This window comes from Thalassophryne amazonica, chromosome 15 (assembly GCF_902500255.1).
Source record: "Thalassophryne amazonica chromosome 15, fThaAma1.1, whole genome shotgun sequence".
Taxonomy (NCBI): Eukaryota; Metazoa; Chordata; class Actinopteri; order Batrachoidiformes; family Batrachoididae; genus Thalassophryne; species Thalassophryne amazonica.
The window spans coordinates 15,028,374-15,035,157 of record NC_047117.1 but is presented as its reverse complement, the minus strand read 5'-3'; the positions used below and the strand labels follow the sequence as shown (position 1 = coordinate 15,035,157).

Sequence of the window (6,784 nt, the reverse complement as noted above, 5' to 3'; positions counted from 1 at the left end):
ACATTTTTGCATGAACACTGAATTAGTGTATATGTTTGTTCAGGACGGGGGATGTGGCTCCACACTGTGATGTCTGTGTGTCATCAGTGATTGTCTATATAATCTTACAACTTGAAAGTTAGGGGAGCATGTTAAAAGCAGAGTTGAGCTCTGTGGGAGGTAGCTTGATGTAGGCTTGATGCATATTGTAAGTAAGTAAGTAAGGTTTATTTGTATAGCACCTTTCAAGATAAAATCACAAAGTGCTTTACAGGAATTATAAACATGTAAATAAAAATACAGAAACTAAAAGCAGCAATAACATAAAACTAGTTAAAAGCAAGTCTGTACAAATAGGTCTTGAGCTTCTCCTTAAAAAGTTCCAACAGAGTCCACAGAACACAGGTGTAGTGGCAGTGCATTCCACAGTTTGGGTGCCACAACCTCAAATGTATAGTCTTTATGTGCTTTCCAAGCACAGAAAAATCACTAATCAAATATCTGGAGTTGAGTGTCTGCAGGTTTTTTCCCCCCATGCCATCTTGCGCTCACTAACTACTTTAACTGAGTTGTGTAACACATACAAAGCAGAAGTTATATATGTTTCCTCTCTTTTTGCTGATCAGAAAAATGATTCAATCCATTGCAGCTGTATCCCAAGTACATCATACATAGCCAACAAGAAATAGCACGTAACGCAACATTGCCAGATGATATAATGTGAACTTCTGAGTCCAGTGCTTTGCATCACTTCAGCTTCAAATCAATGTTAGAGGGTAGCACAGATAAAAAGAAAACTGAGGTTCACAAGGGACAAGGCTGGTGGAGACTGATGATGTCTGATTTAATAAAAGACGTGATAGACAGATGAAATGTGAGGACTGTGGGACAAGGTTCAGAGTGTCTGGCTGGAATGGACACTGATTAATCCCCTGGCTTGCCTGACATTTATTATAAAAGGAACAGAGCCTAAATTACTTATCAACAGTCATGACGTCAGTTTTTCACTTCAGGGTTGAATCCAGAGTCTGCAGATAAAGATTCTCTTTGTAGTGGGAAATATAACAGTCTGTACCAGCAGCCCTTTTTAACCACGGGTAAACTAAAGCTTTGCTGTGCCGCTCTGTGTTTTATTGTATTGGCGGGGGAAAGAAAATTCAGATAACTTTTAGTGCTTCCACCACATTTTTAAATTCAACAATTTGCTTTGCTAGTTGTAAAATAAAGGGTCTCTTGTTCAAGAGGCTGTTTGCTTGATCTTTAAAAGCGTCTTGATTTTGTCTCACCATAAGGTCATGTGTGAGCTGTTAAGCCATTGCGGACATATCCAGTGAGAATACCTGTTTTTTTTTTTCGTCTGACTTTCCTGTCGTGTAAGAACAACTCAAAGCAGATCCGTCATCATATTAGTCTATTATGCCAGTTTTACTCAACACGTATTGCATTTTAAAACACAGTCTACATTTAAAACACAGTCTACAAATAGTAAATGGTATGGATGTGGCTTGTCAACAAATATTTCATCCCTTACGAACCTTTCTCTAACACATTTGAAGAGGTAGCTCAGTGGGATAAGGCGTTGGGCTGCTAATATTGAGACCTGACTTTGATTCCTGGCCCTGTATGTGCATGGACAAGACATTTCATCTACAGTACATTATCGACGTCTATCCAGCTGTAAACGGGTGCCAGTCTTGGCTGGGGAAGTAGAGTTAGCTGCATTGGGCTAGCATACTGTTCGGCAGAAGTCGTAGACTCTTATCCGCTTTAAACCACAGAAACAGAGATAAATACCAGCACCAGTTGGCCTCAGGGACTGTAAAGGACTTCTACCTCATTACGTCTAAAAATCCATATTTACATCATGCATATGTTTGAAAACGGGATTGCATGTATTTTTTTCCTTGATTTACAGTCCGTATTTAAATATGTTTCTCTGTGATTGCTTGTAATGACGATACTAAATGACTAAACAGTTGCATACTGAGTACAGCTTTAAATGCAGCATGCATTTTAAACCCGTCATGCTCCCGAGTGCGTAATTTCTCATTTTAATCATATATCCATATATTACTGCAAATAGGACCTGCATTAGGAAGTTGAGAAAACTTTGCTCACTTTATTCCATTTGGGAGTCTCTTGTTAATATTACTCTCAGATCTTTCTGAGCAGACGGTTGAACTGAGATAGAGCCGCAGGAGTTCTGAAGTAACGCTGCTGTGAAACAAAAAACGTCATGCTGCTGTTTGGAATGCTTTCCACCTCCTCCACTCAACTCTGCCTCTCCCTGCAAGTTTTCCTTCACATTGCCCACCCTGACTGCACAGGCAGCTTCACCTGCTCTTCATCTCTCAGATGACCTTCTACCTCTCTCATGTTCTCCTCCCACTCCTCTTTCCTTTTAGCTCTGTCTGGTCTGCCTGGCTGTCACGATGATATCCTGGGCGCTGTGGTTTTGATCTCAGCCTTCAATAATGAATGAAAGGATACAATTCGTCAATCACTTCAAAACTGCACAGCCTATGATGCCCAAGGTCAGGACAGTGGTGACTGTCAGAGGGGGATGATGGCTAGTGCAGACAAGTTGCCCGTGCACCATCCCGTGCACCCAGCAGCAACCACTTTGTAGTGAAGGACAGGGAGGTAATTGTTTAACAAAGTTAAGAGGAGAACAAAATGAGCTCTGTGAAGGTCTGAATGATGAGATTCTCCACTATAAAGGCACCTGAGTGCAGAGCAGATATTCAGATAATAAAGCGATCAGACAGTTAAAATAAGTGTGTAACATATGGTGTAAGAGTTAAACTGAAGACAAAGAGAGAGAGTGAACCTGAAGCAAAAAAGACCTATTAAAAAGGGAGATTATGACGGATTTTGTTTGAATGCAGCGCTGAGTTTAGCTCAGTGACAACACACAAGCTGTCACTCAAAGTGGCCACGCCCATAATTATGTTACATTATGGCCTAAAATGTCTTAGATTAAAAAGTATTAAGACCCCCAGAGTTGTCATGTGTAAATGCTATAGTTTGCAGAAATAACCTCAGCGTTGGCCAACATGTTGCCGATAAGTAAAGCACTTATTATGATCTTGCCAGGAACTGCTGTTACTGTGAGTTTGTTCACTATGCTGATCTCGTAGTACTTTATGGTATTATATGACATGGTCACTGCATTTATTTTATTTTTTAATCCTTTTTTTCTCCCATGCAAAATTATAATTTTTTTTTACACATTTTACAAACTTCATGTCTTGACAGTAGTAGCAAGGCTCCCATTTTGACTTAAATGGGTATTGTTCGGTAATTCATGCAGATACAGTTTGTCCACAGTAGGTTCTGTGATGAATGATATGTGCACACTTAATCATCAGTGTTATCAGATGGTTTCACTGTGCAGCAAAGTACAGAAGAGTTGGGAGGGAGAGGTTAACTTTTGCATTATGCATTCTAACCACCAGGTGTTTCTGCTTTTATGTGAAAGCCACCTAAAGTCAAAGCGTGCAGACATACAGAGATAGCCATTTAGCAGGCACCGCATGATTTTCCACAGCTAGTAATAAAGTTTAAGTGTACACAGTGTGCAACTTGCATAAAGTACTGTCTGGTTGGTTACATTCATCAAACAAGATGATTGAAATCCAATAAATATAAAAAAGTTGCAGAAATCAAGTGTCTTCATGCCTGGAGGACAAAGCCATGATTTATTCCTACAACAAAACTGCATAAATCTAATTTACGTTTCAACTTGGTTTCAAGGTTTTCAGTTGTTGTTGTTGTTATCTATTCGGCTGCTCCCATTTTGTGTTCAGGGTCGCCACAGCGGATACAACCAGATCGGCATTGGTAGTTGGCACAAGTTTTACGCCGGATGCTCTTCCTGACGCGACTCCAGTTTTACCTGGAGAAACACATGCAGCCGCTGGTGTTCCAAAGAGGTCTCCCATCCAAGTACTAACCAGGTCCCGCACTGCTTAGCTTATGAGATCTGACGGGATCAGGCTTACACAAAGCAGATCGGCTGCAGATACAAGGTTTTCAGTGTCTGATTTAAATCACAAATTCTGATCAATAATAATAATAATAAGTATTATGTTCCCACTACAATCTTAATTTATAAAGCAGTTGGGCTCTTGTTTAAATTAGATATTACGTTTTTGGCAAATGAAAATAGGAGGGACTTGGACTTGTCCAAATTAGACACACACCATTTTCAGGATGGTCAGGGGTTTGGGGAGTCTGCACTGCTAAGTCGGCAACAAATGGAGCCACTCCAACTGAGCTTCAGATCTGCTCTTCAGAAAACCTGAGGGTGACAACGTCACAGTGGGTTTGTCTCGTATATACGGTCTGCAGTCCAAACCAATAAAAATACAATTTCAATCATCGATATCAAAGACAAGAAGACAGCGTGAAATAGCACGATACGTTTAACTCGGCCCCATCAGCTTTTTTGTTAAAAAAAAAAATTTTGAGTGGCTTTTCGGTCATTCGATTGCATCTCTGTCCTCCCTAACACACCCACACGGCTGCACATGATGGAGCGCCGCCCAGTCACAGCAGTGCCGTTAACATAACAGAGTGCCTCCATTTGCTGCATGTCCACCATAAGGCAAATGTTTGCCAATCTGTTCTTTCACATCACTATTTGAATGTTGATGTGAAATGACAGTTATGTTGTTTTCATAACATAATTGCTTGAACAAGCACAGAGAGCAATGTGTGCACGTAAAAGACAGAGTGTGCCTGCGGTTGTGCACGTGGATGCACGTATGGACACTTGATTTCAGCCATTTGACTTCTTTAAAAAAAATGAAGCCACTCATTAATTATGAATCCACTTGTTTTTCCCACATTGGTTCATCTTTTCTTCTTCTTCTTCTTCTTACTTGACCATTGTGCCAATTTCTGGGACAGTTTTCTCCAAAAGGAAACACAATGTTACTCCTCCTTCAAAATCGCCCCACTGCAAAATTGACAAAGAAGCTTGTATATGGTCTTAGAAAATACATAAAAGAATGGAGGTAAAAGAAATAATGAAATTTGGGAAACTTGGCTATTTATAGACCCATTTGATTTCATTTTGGGGAAACCACTCGTAAGCTCTGCCAAAACATTTGATTACCTCATTCAGGTGCGCTCAGCCAATTAAGAGCTCACAGACAGTTAAATGAACTAATCAGATTTTCAGGGAGCAGGGAGAGATGCAAAAATGTGCAGGTTATGGGGTCCCTCAGGGTTGGGAAACGGTGATTGAAAAGTTGTGGATCTGACTGTAGCATTACAAGAGCATACATTTACAGTATTGTAATTGCAGCCTTGTCACCATCTGCTGTGTGAGTGCCCTCTGGAAAAAAAAAGATGGAGCTTGGAGACGGACCGTGACCTGTCTGAATGCAGACACGTACGTGAATCTGTGTCGATCTCAGTCATGTGAGCGTGCGCCTGAAGCGCTGCGGCTGTGAGGTGCAGGTGTTGTTGGTGATTATATGCGACAGGTTCATGGGCAATTTATTACCCCTCACTCAGCGCTGCACACCGGCATGAACAGCGTGCACGCCACTCTTCTGATGTCCTTAAATGCTTCACCCCCCTCCTCCTCCATGCTTGCATGCATATGTGTGTGTGTGTGTGTGTGTGTGTGTGTGTGTGTGTGTGTGTGTGTGTGTGTGTGTGTGTGTGTGTGTGTGTGTGTGTGTGAGGACACAAAACAGGCAGATTATGTATGTATGTGCAAATTAAAGTGTTTTCCTTCTTGCAGGAAGACTCCTGTTTTTAATGAGGGGATATAAAATGCTCAGGAAGCAGCAGAAGTGCAGACTAAAACAGAGGGATAATTATTGGATGTGTGTGTGTGCGTGCGTGCGTGCGTGCATGTGTGTGTGTGTGTGTGTGTTTGTGTGTCACTCAAAAATATTGAGGCATTTCCACTGCCATGTGTTGACACGACTGTCTTCAGAAAGAGTAGGCTGCCTTTCCAGTGGGAGATATTTATTTCACTCCCTCATTACTCTCCCATTCACCTCCTTTTTCATCCTTGCCACCTGTCTCCTCATCAATAGATTGGAGCTGACAGTTGTTTGTGTGCATGTGAGTGTGCGTGTCCTACCAGATGTGCCCTGAAGTGTGGCCTCCCTCTTAAATGTCACTGATCACAGTGTCTTCCACCTGATTACACACATCCTCCAACCTGCCCCCTCCCACACATCACATCTCCACACTTATCCTTCTGCCCCATTTACGTCTCCTGTAGATACATTTTGCATGACGCCGCTGATCCCCCCCGCACTCGCGCGCTGTGTAGCTATTGGTTAAATGTGTGCACTTGATTGGATCGAGATGTTAGCACACAGGATATAGTTTGTGTTTAGTGATCAAGTTGTTTATCATGCTTTGTCACACGTGATAAAATCTCAGGGTTTCCGCATCCACTGTACAAGACAAGTTGGTCATTAGGCCTTAACGGTTGAGATGTAAACTCAGTTGCATGTTAAGATCTGCTGCAGTCAGCTCTGCAGTTTTCTGCTGACAACTCACTTTCTGAACGGGCTTCGCAATAAAAGTTTTTAAATGCCATTGCAGTGATAGCTCTTTGCTAGCAAAGGTTGAAAGCCATCGTGGTAAGACTCTGCTAATGTTAGCAAGCTAACAGGGTTTGGCTATCATGAGTTGAGGTTTTCTTAGAAGCACATGTCATCAATAGGGTTTTCCAGGAAGTGGTGTATTTTAACACTGTGGCCAGGTGTGTTTTGGTATTCTGGAAAACTGGGAAGGAATAAAACCAGCATTAAAATATCGTACAAACCAG

General features: G+C 41.6%; 1 protein-coding gene across 3 annotated transcripts in view; it reads left to right on the top strand.

Annotated features, from left to right (window-relative positions):
- Window positions 1-6,784, top strand: part of LOC117527072 (protein sidekick-1-like) — a 747,725-nt gene that overhangs the window by 259,739 nt on the left and 481,202 nt on the right. The gene's annotated exons all lie outside the window — the stretch shown is intronic.